Consider the following 16,417-nt stretch of genomic DNA (forward strand, 5'->3'; position numbering starts at 1 on the left):
GTGGCTCCCCAATGACACCTCCTTTTTGGACGCCATCTGCAGCCCTGTCCCACTGAACTTACACCTTTGTGGAGACTGTTTGAGAAATTATTTTCTAAGTCTGAAGGTAAGCACCAAACGGGACCAATCTACTTGTTGTATCCAACTCTCACTCCATCATGGTCACTCATCTTTTTTTCCTGTGAACTCTGTCTTGCACAACTAGAAGTCCCTAGTTATTGCTTTGATCTTTCAGGTGCTAGCTTTAACCTTCAGTTTTAAAAATTCATAAGTCCAGTTTTACTAATTGGATATTTTGTTGTTTTGATGTCAAATACTATAATAAAATGTCTTCTATTTTTCTAAATTGGTTTATAATTTTTCTTGTGTTGTGTTCTCACTTTCTTGCTGTTTGAGTGCTGCATACATCTTTTAGATATTGCTGCTAAGTTGAACATGTCTGCTTTTGTGCCAAGCAACTAGAGATTTAAGGACAGGTTAATTTAGTACATTTTGTAGTTCACCCTGATAGAGACTGTGGCTGTTGCTTGAGCAGACGTCTACTTCTATAACCAACAACCCAATTTCTCACACATATCCATTCTCCACTCAGGAGGCATTTCCCCAAGAAAAGGGACCAATTACTCTGTGGTATCTTCATAGATACACCAAGTACCAATTTCAACAAGTGAACCTGATGCTGCAATATCAAAAATTGGTACAATGGTTTACTATGAAACACCAAAAGAGCCCAAAATTATAAGATTCCAAGAAATTGTTTTGTATGAAAAGGATTCTGATACAGATTTTGAAAGAAGAGTAATCACAATCCCTCTTCCAATTAATCAATGCTATAGATGGCTGCTTGCTTGTTGTTGATTACATGTCAGACGCCTTTTTTTGACTTTGGTCTTACAACTGATTTGCTACTGGAGTTATATCCATTTTAATGTGAATTTGGTTGTATGATGTTACACTGCCATCCACAAGATCGCGGTACATCACAACGCATCTTTTACAACGCAAATCGTTACCACGACTTGCGCTGTAGGGTGCTGGACTTAGGAATAGTAAGATTTACTATTCCAACTCCAGCCTACGTACAGTAGGGAAGGTGTTGGAATAGTAAATCTACTATTCCTTAGTCTAGAGCACCCTCCAGCGCAAGTCGTGGTAACGACTTGCGTTGTAAAAGACGCATCGTAATGGCACCACAGTGTTTTGACCGCAGTGTAAAGGCTGTTTACCATGAATTTTAATGTTTATTACAATTTCTCTTTTAGTACATATGAGCAATACTCCCGCTAAAGCAGTGCCATTTCCTGTGGTTCAGAAATTTAAGCCACATTCTTATCTCATAGAACATGACAGGATTATCATGCTGTTTACATCACTGAGTACCCGGTGCCAGGTGGTGCTGGTTGGTAGAAAGATCATCTGTCCGACAAATATTGTTCAAAATATGCCTAGATTACTTTATAATTCCTCTTACACTAGCAAACTCATGGGGTATAAATTCTGTCAAAGAGTTCATAGAAGATACTTCTTTCTATGCCTCTTTAGACAGTTAAAATCCATATTCAGACGCTGAAAATCACCAGGAATTGTTTTGTTTTCATCACTATGGACAACTGGGAGAAAATAGATTATTACTTGTGGTGGGTGATTATCCACCTCAATAACTAATAACTACTCTTGTCAGGCTGAACCCTTAAATATCCTGAATTAACCTTGAGTACACAACCCCTTGGTAGCTATGGCAAAGAGCAGACGTCCTTAACTTAGAGCATTGTGTAAAGTGTTTATGCAGTACTGAAACAGTAATAAAGCTAAAGGGCAAAATAATCAAATGAAAAGCAAATTAGAAAAACATGTTAAATTTACCAAACAAAATGACTGAAAAATTACAGAAATACAATACAGTGAACAAGTGGTATACATTTTTAAAGTTTCAAGAAGGAATACCACCAAGAAGTAAAACATGTCAATGTTAGTCAATGGTTGAAAATTCCAATGATAGAAAAATGTTGCATTAGACATCTAGGTGAAATTTGACATTGACCACAATGGAACGTGGGACAGAAATAAAGAAGACCAAGTTCATTCTGGACAAAGATTTTACTATTTGACTTGAGTTTTTTAAGTCCCAATACACCAAAAGAGTACATTGCTAAAGCACCCCAAAGGATGCACTTTAAGGACTCACTGGTGTCAGACAGAGGCCATCGGGAGGAGCCAGTCCATGTCCAATTGCCACCATTCAGCTGCGTAGCTATAGAAAAGGCCTATTGTAGCTTGCTGTATTTCTATAGCTTGAACACAAGAGATCAGCTAATTGACCCTTGGAGTCCAGGGCTGTGTCCTGGGAACAAAAGTGAGTGGGATCAAGTTCAACAGGGATCCTATTAGGTCACAAATAGCAAATGCAGTCTTCTTCTGATCTTCCTCAAGTGCAGGAGTGTTCTGAAGTGGATGCCTGGAGATACCACATTTGTGTTTTGCATGACCTAGTGAGTAAAAAAGACTCCTGGCAGGCCCTAACCAATTAGGTAAAAGTGCATAGGGCCAATCCAAATCACTTTATGCATTTTTAAGATAGATAAAGTATTTATCCACACTAAATAGGGCTCTGGGGCTGGGGGGTGTAGGGAGGCTACTATGGGAATTTTAGTATCCTACAACTTCTAACACCAAAATCCAGTTTGAGTCAGTTACTGGTTTCCCAGACACGAGACAGAGGCTAAAGAAGATTTTTTTTGGCATTCTGCTTCCCTTCTTTTCAACTGCACCCCATGCATAAACTCAGCAGACCTGTCAAGCAGGCAGTTAAGCATGATTTGGCAATGTAGCATAGAAAATATTTGCTCATGCCCCACACTGGCTATTCTATCAGGGTCAGAGGAATCATCTCTACCCACTCAGGTTAGCCTTTTGTTTGGTCCTGGAAAGTACTTCACATATTTTTCAGACCTATTAAAATGATAATTACTGGCTGGCAGAAGTGGGACAGCAATGCAAATTAGCCTCCAGGAACTTTGGAAAGGGAAGCAATAACTTTCTAAGTGCAGTGCAGTTGGTCATTGGGCTCTGCAAGCCAACAGTACTACACGAGAGTTGCATTATGGTGTCTGTCGAGGAAGGTGAGAGTCAGTATGAGAGGAGTTTAAAATGAAGCATTGCTATCGGCAAGGATCTGTGTGCAAGAGTTGTGACACTTCACTTGTTGGCATCAGTGATTTACAGCACAAGCAGTGGCCTGATGATGACAGACAAGACCATGAACAGTCCCAGCCCCCTGGCCAAGCATGCTCTCAGACCACGTCAAAGGTGAGCATGAAAAAGATTTAAAGAAATACACACTGTAGGAGGGTGGGGTCGCAGAGAAGAGATTCTGGGTGGATTGTCTGTTCTGTGCATTATTACAGGTGATTTAGATGGGCCTTCAGGCAATACGTGCTGTATCCCTCCTTCTGCAATAGGGTTCCTGCTGCACTTCCTCATATGCATAGGTAAAAGAGACTAGTATTGTTTGGAGCAATCCCTTGCCTCCTGTGCAACAGTAAATCAGGCTGCAGTTCTGAAACATGCCCAAGAGCCCCCATTAAAACCATCCTCAATCTATCTGTTTGTTTATGTCTCATATGGTTTCACAGGTCCCATCACTTTCCCGCCCTGCTAGAATCTTACCACTTATTCTCATCCATCATGCTTGAAGTTGTTATTAATAAAAATACAGTTTTGACACAGCCCATTTGTTAGCCCGGTGTCTAATTAACCAGTGCACCCTTCACAGAGGGGAAGTGGCAGCCCCTGTTTATCTATTGGGTGGGGGATTTCAAGTGCACCTTTTGCCGGCATAGCTCAAACAGAGTATGTGGGTTAAAAGACACTGAGGGTCAGACACTGATACACTTTATACATAGTCCACAGGGTGACGCTTTAAATGATACCATTATTGTGAATGATCTGCTTTTTGTTGACACCTTGGTCAGTAACACGAAATTCAATATCCTATCTATATGGGCAGAGGTAGGGAAAGTGCCACTGATGTCATGTTAATAACTAGAAAATCTGCCTTCCTGGTTGACAGTTTTGAAGTGGAGCCTCGATCATAACACCCTCACTGCCTCCCTACACGCAACTGTCCAGGATGCAGAAGGTGATGGTCACCCCCTCCAGTATAACTTAAAATAGGAATGAAATGGAACAAGATAACCCCCTCCCCCTTGAGGAGAGTATTATCAACGCTAACTTAAGCTCCATACTGAAATGCCTAGATCAAGACTCCCCCCAGAAATGGTCATACAGTGATTCCAGGACATTTGCATGGACGTATCCAGAAACCAGACGTATCCAATAGTAAAAAGGGAAACTAAGAGGCCTAAATGGTTCAATACAGATGGCCAAAAGAACCGTAAGAAGGCACTTCATTCAAGCCTCGAAACAAAACCCTAATTTAAAATGCAAGTCAGGCATACAAGAGCATAGTTAGTCATTAGAAGCAAGAACTGAGAAGGTTGTCCTGGGCGGATTTGCAGAGCAAGTTCTCTCAAAGACTCAAAGACTCTAGGAATTTTGGGGAGTTAATGAATCGCCCATTTTTTTCAAAGGATTCTAGAGGAATGGACTCATTGATTCCATGGAAAGTGTGGGAATCACACTATACAAACATATTCAACCTGAATGGTATTATTGACCAGGTAAAATGTCAAGATGTCCCATTAAACCCAATTACTGCACACTACTTTTTCTCTGTCAGTTTGTGAGGTTGAGGACGCCCTCGGGAAAGGGATACATCTCAAAGCCCCTGGTCCTATTGGGTTACCCCTTGATTTATTTAAAAGTAATAACACACTCTGGGCAGCCCTCACGACAAATGATTTCAGAGCAGCAAAAATCCGCCCTATTCCACCATCATGGAAAGAGGCCATAGTAGTACCTGTGTACAAAAAAGGGGGGGGCAAGGAAGACCCAGCCTGGTTGATTTCTTAATCAATGCTATGGTTAAGGTGCTGCCCTTGAGACTTCACACCACTGGAGTCAAGCTAGCCGGGCTGATGAGAGGTGTTACCTCGAAACCGGTCCGGTCCTCGGATGCTTGATTCCGTTCTGGGAAGGACATGTCTTTTGTAGTTCGGACTGGACTGTTCCCATGGGGCACAGGGTCAGAGCTGATTTGCATATCGCCATTGTCTAACCCAGGGTGGTGTGGAGTGCAAAAAAACGATGGATTTGGGCCCAGATATTTGGACTGGGTTGAATGTGTGACATTGATCCACATTCGGTCCATCACTTGTTTTGTCTGCAAATTCCGCCCTAAGTGTGCTGGGGATGCTCAGACGTGGGTCCCAGGCACTCCACACCACTGGAGTCAAGCTAGGTGGGCTGATGAGAGGTGTTACCTCGAAACCGGTCCGGTCCTTGGATGCTTGATTCCGTTCTGGGAAGGACATGGCTTTTGTAGTTCGGACTGGACTGTTCCCATGGGGCACAGGGTCAGAGCTGATTTGCATATCGCCATTGTCTAACCCAGGGTGGTGTGGAGTGCAAATAAACGATGGATTTGGGCCCGTGTCTTTGGACTGGGTTGAATGTGTGACATTGATCCACATTCGGTCCATCACTTGTTTTGTTTGCAAATTCCGCCCTAAGTGCGCTGGGGATGCTCAGACGTGGGTCCCAGGCACTCCACACCACTGGAGTCAAGCTAGCCGGGGTGATGAGAGGTGTTACCTCGAAACTGGTCCGGTCCTCGGATGCTTGATTCCGTTCTGGGAAGGACATGGCTTTTGTAGTTCGGACTGGACTGTTCCCATGGGGCACAGGGTCAGAGCTGATTTGCATATCGCCATTGTCTAACCCAGGGTGGTGTGGAGTGCAAAAAAACGATGGATTTGGGCCCAGATCTTTGGACTGGGTTGAATGTGTGACATTGATCCACATTCGGTCCATCACTTGTTTTGTTTGCAAATTCCGCCCTAAGTGCGCTGGGGATGCTCAGACGTGGGTCCCAGGCACTCCACACCACTGGAGTCAAGCTAGCCGGGCTGATGAGAGGTGTTACCTCGAAACCGGTCCGGTCCTCGGATGCTTGATTCCGTTCTGGGAAGGACATGGCTTTTGTAGTTCGGACTGGACTGTTCCCATGGGGCACAGGGTCAGAGCTGATTTGCATATCGCCATTGTCTAACCCAGAGTGGTGTGGAGTGCAAAAAAACGATGGATTTGGGCCCAGATCTTTGGACTGGGTTGAATGTGTGACATTGATCCACATTCGGTCCATCACTTGTTTTGTTTGCAAATTCCGCCCTAAGTGCGCTGGGGATGCTCAGACGTGGGTCCCAGGCACTCCACACAACTGGAGTCAAGCTAGCCGGGCTGATGAGAGGTGTTACCTCGAAACCGGTCCGGTCCTCGGATGCTTGATTCCGTTCTGGGAAGGACATGGCTTTTGTAGTTCGGACGGGACTGTTCCCATGGGGCACAGGGTCAGAGCTGATTTGCATATCGCCATTGTCTAACCCAGGGTGGTGTGGAGTGCAAAAAAACGATGGATTTGGGCCCAGAACTTTGGACTGGGTTGAATGTGTGACATTGATCCACATTCGGTCCATCACTTGTTTTGTTTGCAAATTCCGCCCTAAGTGCGCTGGGGATGCTCAGACGTGGGTCCCAGGCACTCCACACCACTGGAGTCAAGCTAGCCGGGCTGATGAGAGGTGTTACCTCGAAACCGGTCCGGTCCTCGGATGCTTGATTCCGTTCTGGGAAGGACATGGCTTTTGTAGTTCGGACTGGACTGTTCCCATGGGGCACAGGGTCAGAGCTGATTTGCATATCGCCATTGTCTAACCCAGGGTGGTGTGGAGTGCAAAAAAAACGGTTGGATTTGGGCCCAGATCTTTGGACTGGGTTGAATGTGTGACATTGATCCACATTCGGTCCATCACTTGTTTTGTTTGCAAATTCCGCCCTAAGTGCGCTGGGGATGCTCAGACGTGGGTCCCAGGCACTCCACACCACTGGAGTCAAGCTAGCCGGGCTGATGAGAGGTGTTACCTCGAAACCGGTCCGGTCCTCGGATGCTTGATTCCGTTCTGGGAAGGACATGGCTTTTGTAGTTTGGACTGGACGGTTCCCATGGGGCACAGGGTCAGAGCTGATTTGCATATCGCCATTGTCTAACCCAGGGTGGTGTGGAGTGCAAAAAAACGATGGATTTGGGCCCAGATCTTTGGACTGGGTTGAATGTGTGACATTGATCCACATTCGGTCCATCACTTGTTTTGTTTGCAAATTCCGCCCTAAGTGCGCTGGGGATGCTCAGACGTGGGTCCCAGGCACTCCACACCACTGGAGTCAAGCTAGCCGGGCTGATGAGAGGTGTTACCTCGAAACCGGTCCGGTCCTCGAATGCTTGATTCCGTTCTGGGAAGGACATGGCTTTTGTAGTTCGGACTGGACTGTTCCCATGGGGCACAGGGTCAGAGCTGATTTGCATATCGCCATTGTCTAACCCAGGGTGGTGTGGAGTGCAAAAAAACGATGGATTTGGGCCCAGATCTTTGGACTGGGTTGAATGTGTGACATTGATCCACATTCGGTCCATCACTTGTTTTGTTTGCAAATTCCGCTCTAAGTGCGCTGGGGATGCTCAGACGTGGGTCCCAGGTACTCCACACCACTGGAGTCAAGCTAGCCGGGCTGATGAGAGGTGTTACCTCGAAACCGGTCCGGTCCTCGGATGCTTGATTCCGTTCTGGGAAGGACATGGCTTTTGTAGTTCGGACTGGACTGTTCCCATGGGGCACAGGGTCAGAGCTGATTTGCATATCGCCATTGTCTAACCCAGGGTGGTGTGGAGTGCAAAAAAACGATGGATTTGGGCCCAGATCTTTGGACTGGGTTGAATGTGTGACATTGATCCACATTCGGTCCATCACTTGTTTTGTTTGCAAATTCCGCCCTAAGTGCGCTGGGGATGCTCAGACGTGGGTCTCAGGCACTCCACACCACTGGAGTCAAGCTAGCCGGGCTGATGAGAGGTGTTACCTCGAAACCGGTCCGGTCCTCGGATGCTTGATTCCGTTCTGGGAAGGACATGGCTTTTGTAGTTCGGACTGGACTGTTCCCATGGGGCACAGGGTCAGAGCTGATTTGCATATCGCCATTGTCTAACCCAGGGTGGTGTGGAGTGCAAAAAAACGATGGATTTGGGCCCAGATATTTGGACTGGGTTGAATGTGTGACATTGATCCACATTCGGTCCATCACTTGTTTTGTCTGCAAATTCCGCCCTAAGTGCGCTGGGGATGCTCAGACGTGGGTCCCAGGCACTCCACACCACTGGAGTCAAGCTAGGTGGGCTGATGAGAGGTGTTACCTCGAAACCGGTCCGGTCCTCGGATGCTTGATTCCGTTCTGGGAAGGACATGGCTTTTGTAGTTCGGACTGGACTGTTCCCATGGGGCACAGGGTCAGAGCTGATTTGCATATCGCCATTGTCTAACCCAGGGTGGTGTGGAGTGCAAATAAACGATGGATTTGGGCCCAGATCTTTGGACTGGGTTGAATGTGTGACATTGATCCACATTCGGTCCATCACTTGTTTTGTTTGCAAATTCCGCCCTAAGTGCGCTGGGGATGCTCAGACGTGGGTCCCAGGCACTCCACACCACTGGAGTCAAGCTAGCCGGGGTGATGAGAGGTGTTACCTCGAAACTGGTCCGGTCCTCGGATGCTTGATTCCGTTCTGGGAAGGACATGGCTTTTGTAGTTCGGACTGGACTGTTCCCATGGGGCACAGGGTCAGAGCTGATTTGCATATCGCCATTGTCTAACCCAGGGTGGTGTGGAGTGCAAAAAAACGATGGATTTGGGCCCAGATCTTTGGACTGGGTTGAATGTGTGACATTGATCCACATTCGGTCCATCACTTGTTTTGTTTGCAAATTCCGCCCTAAGTGCGCTGGGGATGCTCAGACGTGGGTCCCAGGCACTCCACACCACTGGAGTCAAGCTAGCCGGGCTGATGAGAGGTGTTACCTCGAAACCGGTCCGGTCCTCGGATGCTTGATTCCGTTCTGGGAAGGACATGGCTTTTGTAGTTCGGACTGGACTGTTCCCATGGGGCACAGGGTCAGAGCTGATTTGCATATCGCCATTGTCTAACCCAGAGTGGTGTGGAGTGCAAAAAAACGATGGATTTGGGCCCAGATCTTTGGACTGGGTTGAATGTGTGACATTGATCCACATTCGGTCCATCACTTGTTTTGTTTGCAAATTCCGCCCTAAGTGCGCTGGGGATGCTCAGACGTGGGTCCCAGGCACTCCACACCACTGGAGTCAAGCTAGCCGGGCTGATGAGAGGTGTTACCTCGAAACCGGTCCGGTCCTCGGATGCTTGATTCCGTTCTGGGAAGGACATGGCTTTTGTAGTTCGGACTGGACTGTTCCCATGGGGCACAGGGTCAGAGCTGATTTGCATATCGCCATTGTCTAACCCATGGTGGTGTGGAGTGCAAAAAAACGATGGATTTGGGCCCAGATCTTTGGACTGGGTTGAATGTGTGACATTGATCCACATTCGGTCCATCACTTGTTTTGTTTGCAAATTCCGCCCTAAGTGCGCTGGGGATGCTCAGACGTGGGTCCCAGGCACTCCACACCACTGGAGTCAAGCTAGCCGGGCTGATGAGAGGTGTTACCTCGAAACTGGTCCGGTCCTCGGATGCTTGATTCCGTTCTGGGAAGGTCATGGCTTTTGTAGTTCGGACTGGACTGTTCCCATGGGGCACAGGGTCAGAGCTGATTTGCATATCGCCATTGTCTAACCCAGGGTGGTGTGGAGTGCAAAAAAAACGGTTGGATTTGGGCCCAGATCTTTGGACTGGGTTGAATGTGTGACATTGATCCACATTCGGTCCATCACTTGTTTTGTTTGCAAATTCCGCCCTAAGTGCGCTGGGGATGCTCAGACGTGGGTCCCAGGCACTCCACACCACTGGAGTCAAGCTAGCCGGGCTGATGAGAGGTGTTACCTCGAAACCGGTCCGGTCCTCGGATGCTTGATTCCGTTCTGGGAAGGACATGGCTTTTGTAGTTTGGACTGGACGGTTCCCATGGGGCACAGGGTCAGAGCTGATTTGCATATCGCCATTGTCTAACCCAGGGGAGTGTGGAGTGCAAAAAAACGATGGATTTGGGCCCAGATCTTTGGACTGGGTTGAATGTGTGACATTGATCCACATTCGGTCCATCACTTGTTTTGTTTGCAAATTCCGCCCTAAGTGCGCTGGGGATGCTCAGACGTGGGTCCCAGGCACTCCACACCACTGGAGTCAAGCTAGCCGGGCTGATGAGAGGTGTTACCTCGAAACCGGTCCGGTCCTCGGATGCTTGATTCCGTTCTGGGAAGGACATGGCTTTTGTAGTTCGGACTGGACTGTTCCCATGGGGCACAGGGTCAGAGCTGATTTGCATATCGCCATTGTCTAACCCAGGGTGGTGTGGATTGCAAAAAAATGATGGATTTGGGCCCAGATCTTTGGACTGGGTTGAATGTGTGACATTGATCCACATTCGGTCCATCACTTGTTTTGTTTGCAAATTCCGCTCTAAGTGCGCTGGGGATGCTCAGACGTGGGTCCCAGGTACTCCACACCACTGGAGTCAAGCTAGCCGGGCTGATGAGAGGTGTTACCTCGAAACCGGTCCGGTCCTCGGATGCTTGATTCCGTTCTGGGAAGGACATGGCTTTTGTAGTTCGGACTGGACTGTTCCCATGGGGCACAGGGTCAGAGCTGATTTGCATATCGCCATTGTCTAACCCAGGGTGGTGTGGAGTGCAAAAAAACAATGGATTTGGGCCCAGCTCTTTGGACTGGGTTGAATGTGTGACATTGATCCACATTCGGTCCATCACTTGTTTTGTTTGCAAATTCCGCCCTAAGTGCGCTGGGGATGCTCAGACGTGGGTCTCAGGCACTCCACACCATTGGAGTCAAGCTAGCCGGGCTGATGAGAGGTGTTACCTCGAAACCGGTCCGGTCCTCGGATGCTTGATTCCGTTCTGGGAAGGACATGGCTTTTGTAGTTCGGACTGGACTGTTCCCATGGGGCACAGGGTCAGAGCTGATTTGCATATCGCCATTGTCTAACCCAGAGTGGTGTGGAGTGCAAAAAAACGATGGATTTGGGCCCAGATCTTTGGACTGGGTTGAATGTGTGACATTGATCCACATTCGGTCCATCACTTGTTTTGTTTGCAAATTCCGCCCTAAGTGCGCTGGGGATGCTCAGACGTGGGTCCCAGGCACTCCACACCACTGGAGTCAAGCTAGCCGGGCTGATGAGAGGTGTTACCTCGAAACCGGTCCGGTCCTCGGATGCTTGATTCCGTTCTGGGAAGGACATGGCTTTTGTAGTTCGGACTGGACTGTTCCCATGGGGCACAGGGTCAGAGCTGATTTGCATATCGCCATTGTCTAACCCATGGTGGTGTGGAGTGCAAAAAAACGATGGATTTGGGCCCAGATCTTTGGACTGGGTTGAATGTGTGACATTGATCCACATTCGGTCCATCACTTGTTTTGTTTGCAAATTCCGCCCTAAGTGCGCTGGGGATGCTCAGACGTGGGTCCCAGGCACTCCACACCACTGGAGTCAAGCTAGCCGGGCTGATGAGAGGTGTTACCTCGAAACTGGTCCGGTCCTCGGATGCTTGATTCCGTTCTGGGAAGGACATGGCTTTTGTAGTTCGGACTGGACTGTTCCCATGGGGCACAGGGTCAGAGCTGATTTGCATATCGCCATTGTCTAACCCAGGGTGGTGTGGAGTGCAAAAAAAACGGTTGGATTTGGGCCCAGATCTTTGGACTGGGTTGAATGTGTGACATTGATCCACATTCGGTCCATCACTTGTTTTGTTTGCAAATTCCGCCCTAAGTGCGCTGGGGATGCTCAGACGTGGGTCCCAGGCACTCCACACCACTGGAGTCAAGCTAGCCGGGCTGATGAGAGGTGTTACCTCGAAACCGGTCCGGTCCTCGGATGCTTGATTCCGTTCTGGGAAGGACATGGCTTTTGTAGTTTGGACTGGACGGTTCCCATGGGGCACAGGGTCAGAGCTGATTTGCATATCGCCATTGTCTAACCCAGGGTGGTGTGGAGTGCAAAAAAACGATGGATTTGGGCCCAGATCTTTGGACTGGGTTGAATGTGTGACATTGATCCACATTCGGTCCATCACTTGTTTTGTTTGCAAATTCCGCCCTAAGTGCGCTGGGGATGCTCAGACGTGGGTCCCAGGCACTCCACACCACTGGAGTCAAGCTAGCCGGGCTGATGAGAGGTGTTACCTCGAAAGCGGTCCGGTCCTCGGATGCTTGATTCCGTTCTGGGAAGGACATGGCTTTTGTAGTTCGGACTGGACTGTTCCCATGGGGCACAGGGTCAGAGCTGATTTGCATATCGCCATTGTCTAACCCAGGGTGGTGTGGAGTGCAAAAAAATGATGGATTTGTGCCCAGATCTTTGGACTGGGTTGAATGTGTGACATTGATCCACATTCGGTCCATCACTTGTTTTGTTTGCAAATTCCGCTCTAAGTGCACTGGGGATGCTCAGACGTGGGTCCCAGGTACTCCACACCACTGGAGTCAAGCTAGCCGGGCTGATGAGATGTGTTACCTCGAAACCGGTCCGGTCCTCGGATGCTTGATTCCGTTCTGGGAAGGACATGGCTTTTGTAGTTCGGACTGGACTGTTCCCATGGGGCACAGGGTCAGAGCTGATTTGCATATCGCCATTGTCTAACCCAGGGTGGTGTGGAGTGCAAAAAAACGATGGATTTGTGCCCAGATCTTTGGACTGGGTTGAATGTGTGACATTGATCCACATTCGGTCCATCACTTGTTTTGTTTGCAAATTCCGCCCTAAGTGCCCTGGGGATGCTCAGACGTGGGTCTCAGGCACTCCACACCACTGGAGTCAAGCTAGCCGGGCTGATGAGAGGTGTTACCTCGAAACCGGTCCGGTCCTTGGATGCTTGATTCCGTTCTGGGAAGGACATGGCTTTTGTAGTTCGGACTGGACTGTTCCCATGGGGCACAGGGTCAGAGCTGATTTGCATATCGCCATTGTCTAATCCAGGGTGGTGTGGAGTGCAAAAAAACGATGGATTTGGGCCCAGATCTTTGGACTGGGTTGAATGTGTGACATTGATCCACATTCGGTCCATCACTTGTTTTGTTTGCAAATTCCGCCCTAAGTGCGCTGGGGATGCTCAGACGTGGGTCCCAGGCACTCCACACCACTGGAGTCAAGCTAGCCGGGCTGATGAGAGGTGTTACCTCGAAACCGGTCCGGTCCTCGGATGCTTGATTCCGTTCTGGGAAGGACATGGCTTTTGTAGTTCGGACTGGACTGTTCCCATGGGGCACAGGGTCAGAGCTGATTTGCATATCGCCATTGTCTAACCCAGGGTGGTGTGGAGTGCAAAAAAACGATGGATTTGGGCCCAGATCTTTGGACTGGGTTGAATGTGTGACATTGATCCACATTCGGTCCATCACTTGTTTTGTTTGCAAATTCCACCCTAAGTGCGCTGGGGATGCTCAGACGTGGGTCCAAGGCACTCCACACCACTGGAGTCAAGCTAGCCGGGCTGATGAGAGGTGTTAACTCGAAACCGGTCCGGTCCTCGGATGCTTGATTCCGTTCTGGGAAGGACATGGCTTTTGTAGTTCGGACTGGACTGTTCCCATGGGGCACAGGGTCAAAGCTGATTTGCATATCGCCATTGTCTAACCCAGGGTGGTGTGGAGTGCAAAAAAACAATGGATTTGGGCCCAGATCTTTGGACTGGGTTGAATATGTGACATTGATCCACATTCGGTCCATCACTTGTTTTGTTTGCAAATTCCGCCCTAAGTGCGCTGGGGATGCTCAGACGTGGGTCCCAGGCACTCCACACCACTGGAGTCAAGCTAGCCGGGCTGATGAGAGGTGTTACCATCGAAACCGGTCCGGTCCTCGGATGCTTGATTCCGCTCTGGGAAGGACATGGCTTTTGTAGTTCGGACTGGACTGTTCCCATGGGGCACAGGGTCAGAGCTGATTTGCATATCGCCATTGTCTAACCCAGAGTGGTGTGGAGTGCAAAAAAACGATGGATTTGGGCCCAGATCTTTGGACTGGGTTGAATGTGTGACATTGATCCACATTCGGTCCATCACTTGTTTTGTTTGCAAATTCCACCCTAAGTGCGCTGGGGATGCTCAGACGTGGGTCCCAGGCACTCCACACCACTGGAGTCAAGCTAGCCGGGCTGATGAGAGGTGTTACCTCGAAACCGGTCCGGTCCTCGGATGCTTGATTCCGTTCTGGGAAGGACATGGCTTTTGTAGTTCGGACTGGACTGTTCCCATGGGGCACAGGGTCAGAGCTGATTTGCATATCGCCATTGTCTAACCCAGGAAGGTGTGGAGTGCAAAAAAACGATGGATTTGGGCCCAGATCTTTGGGCTGGGTTGAATGTGTGACATTGATCCACATTCGGTCCATCACTTGTTTTGTTTGCAAATTCCGCCCTAAGTGCGCTGGGGATGCTCAGACGTGGGTCCCAGGCACTCCACACCACTGGAGTCAAGCTAGCCGGGCTGATGAGAGGTGTTACCTCGAAACCGGTCCGGTCCTCGGATGCTTGATTCCGTTCTGGGAAGGACATGGCTTTTGTAGTTCGGACTGGACTGTTCCCATGGGGCACAGGGTCAGAGCTGATTTGCATATCGCCATTCTCTAACCCAGGGTGGTGTGGAGTGCAAAAAAATGATGGATTTGGGCCCAGATCTTTGGACTGGGTTGAATGTGTGACATTGATCCACATTCAGTCCATCACTTGTTTTGTTTGCAAATTCCGCCCTAAGCGCGCTGGGGATGCTCAGACGTGGGTCCCAGGCACTCCACACCACTGGAGTCAAGCTAGCCGGGCTGATGAGAGGTGTTACCTCGAAACCGGTCCGGTCCTCGGATGCTTGATTCCGTTCTGGGAAGGACATGGCTTTTGTAGTTCGGACTGGACTGTTCCCATGGGGCACAGGGTCAGAGCTGATTTGCATATCGCCATTGTCTTACCCAGGGTGGTGTGGAGTGCCAAAAAACAATGGATTTGGGCCCAGATCTTTGGGCTGGGTTGAATGTGTGACATTGATCCACATTCGGTCCATCACTTGTTTTGTTTGCAAATTCCTCCCTAAGTGCGCTAGGGATGCTCAGACGTGGGTCCCAGGCACTCCACACCACTGGAGTCAAGCTAGCCGGGCTGATGAGAGGTGTTACCTCGAAACCGGTCCGGTCCTCGGATGCTTGATTCCGTTCTGGGAAGGACATGGCTTTTGTAGTTCGGACTGGACTGTTCCCATGGGGCACAGGGTCAGAGCTGATTTGCATATCACCATTGTCTAACCCAGGGTGGTGTGGAGTGCAAAAAAATGATGGATTTGGGCCCAGATCTTTGGACTGGGTTGAATGTGTGACATTGATCCACATTCGGTCCATCACTTGTTTTGTTTGCAAATTCCGCCCTAAGTGCGCTGGGGATGCTCAGACGTGGGTCCCAGGCACTTCACACCACTGGAGTCAAGCTAGCCGGGCTGATGAGAGGTGTTACCTCGAAACCGGTCCGGTCCTCGGATGCTTGATTCCGTTCTGGGAAGGACATGGCTTTTGTAGTTTGGACTGGACGGTTCCCATGGGGCACAGGGTCAGAGCTGATTTGCATATCGCCATTGTCTAACCCAGGGTGGTGTGGAGTGCAAAAAAACGATGGATTTGGGCCCAGATCTTTGGACTGGGTTGAATGTGTGACATTGATCCACATTCGGTCCATCACTTGTTTTGTTTGCAAATTCCGCCCTAAGTGCGCTGGGGATGCTCAGACGTGGGTCCCAGGCACTCCACACCACTGGAGTCAAGCTAGCCGGGCTGATGAGAGGTGTTACCTCGAAACCGGTCCGGTCCTCGGATGCTTGATTCCGTTCTGGGAAGGACATGGCTTTTGTAGTTCGGACTGGACTGTTCCCATGGGGCACAGGGTCAGAGCTGATTTGCATATCGCCATTGTCTAACCCAGGGTGGTGTGGAGTGCAAATAAACGATGGATTTGGGCCCAGATCTTTGGACTGGGTTGAATGTGTGACATTGATCCACATTCGGTCCATCACTTGTTTTGTTTGCAAATTCCGCCCTAAGTGCGCTGGGGATGCTCAGACGTGGGTCCCAGGCACTCCACACCACTGGAGTCAAGCTAGCCGGGGTGATGAGAGGTGTTACCTCGAAACTGGTCCGGTCCTCGGATGCTTGATTCCGTTCTGGGAAGGACATGGCTTTTGTAGTTCGGACTGGACTGTTCCCATGGGGCACAGGGTCAGAGCTGATT

Source organism: Lissotriton vulgaris, chromosome 6 (genome assembly GCF_964263255.1).
Source record: "Lissotriton vulgaris chromosome 6, aLisVul1.2, whole genome shotgun sequence".
In the NCBI taxonomy this organism is placed as follows: domain Eukaryota; kingdom Metazoa; phylum Chordata; class Amphibia; order Caudata; family Salamandridae; genus Lissotriton; species Lissotriton vulgaris.